The sequence below is a fragment of the Limulus polyphemus genome, unplaced genomic scaffold (genome assembly GCF_000517525.1).
Source record: "Limulus polyphemus unplaced genomic scaffold, Limulus_polyphemus-2.1.2 Scaffold1551, whole genome shotgun sequence".
NCBI lineage: Eukaryota > Metazoa > Arthropoda > Merostomata > Xiphosura > Limulidae > Limulus > Limulus polyphemus.
In genome coordinates, this window is record NW_013667161.1 from 139962 (window position 1) to 141841 (window position 1880).

The following is a 1880-nucleotide window of genomic DNA, read 5'->3' on the forward strand; positions in this document are numbered from 1 at the left end:
GTTCAGAATTAATGCAGCCATATTGTCCGCCCTTGCCGCCATCTACCAACTGTTCAATATGAGGAATACTGCTTAAATATTCATTAGCAAAAGCTGAAGAAAAAGCAGAATTTAATAACCCAGTCATCTCGTAATCGTCACATAAAAGCCTTTCTTTATCATCCCTCAAGGGTCCTATTCCAATCTTAACATTTTGTTTACCTTTAATGTACTTAAATAAATCCTTACTGTTAATTTTTACATTTTCAGCCAACCTATTTCCATACATCCTTTTTGATGACCTAAGTTCCTGTTTGACCAACTTACTCAACAGATTGCATAAAACTAAACAAGCCAATATAGCTCACATTCAAGGCAGTCCAAAATATTTTTTCGGATTAATTCATGACGTTTATAAAAAGGAAGACGTTGTAGAAAAATCTAGATCCAATATGACCAAAGTTTTGTCTGTATTTAAATTTCCTTCCCATAAGCAATAAATATCTAGAAATTACAGAAAGACAATCTGTCTCTCCATTTAACTTATTATAGCTTTGTTAGCTGATTGGAGAACCAAATTTAATCACTTATTTAGGCGTACTGTTATAAGTAGAAGTGTTTCTGTTTTAGCAGTTTGGTGGAATGTAGTCGGTAATAGTAATTACTTAATTAATATTTGAGTAAACACGTGCCACATATGTCAGAGTTAGTAAATTAAAATTTTTGTGTTGCAGAAACCAGTGAGATAAACCAAATAGTAAAAAGGTTTCCATATCTGAAACGAGAGTTGATATTTTTTCTCTCAGTATCCAGACCATTAACTTTATCCTCCCACAACACACATTCATCAAACTTTACCAAATCTTCCTGTGAGCATTACCTAAGGATCTTCCACCTCCTGATGTCAATCTATACTCTCTCTATTTTCACACCGAGCCTTGGTGACCAGAAAGTTGACTTTATTTTGCCGCCGACCTGACATCTTCGTGAAAAGATAGTTCAGTTACTTGCTTCTAATTGTCTACGTTACTGAGTTATGATGTCGCTATATGCCACGCATGGCAGTTTGTGTCTGACTTTGCGTTAGGCATTTGGGCCATACAGTTTATCATGAACTTTCCAAGAGCGTAGTGCACTCTCATCTTGGTTTATTCAAGTCCAAACTCAGATAGCTAGTCTTGTTCAATTGGACAGTGGATTTTTGTGTGTTAATAGAAGGTCAGGAATATTACAGAAGTCTACGGGATGGAACCATATAGGCTATGCCTTCTCTTTACAATGATTTTCTATTTAAAGATGCTTTCTAAACGTTCGTTTGTTTTAGACCAAAGCCACATTGGGCTATCTGCTGTGCCCACTGCGGGGAATCGAACCCCAGGTTTTAGCGTTGTACGTATTTAAACTTACCGCTGTCCCACCGGGGAACACTCTCTAAAAGCGACGTACTTCAAGCGTTAGTCCTCGGACCAATGACCTCAGATTAAAAGAGAGATACGTCAGAATGATATCAACAAAATTTATGTTGATTTGTCTGTGCGACTTTAATTTATTTTTTAACGAACACATAAAGATTAATACAGAGAGAAACGTTTTTGACTCACGATGATGAAGAAAATCTGTTGATTAAAGACAATGAAGAGATAACGACAACTAAAGTATACTATATATTCCTCTCTGTAAATGACAGAAAAGGGAATTTTTGAAAAGAATATATTGAGTCTTTTATTACTGCATGAATCGAAGAATTCTAAAGACAGCGAACAAGTTACTGTACATTTTGTTTGTTTATTTTTGAAAAGAATATATTGAGTCTTTTATTACTGCATGAATCGAAGAATTCTAAAGACAGCGAACAAGTTACTGTACATTTTGTTTGTTTATTTGTAGTTAAGCGCAAAGCT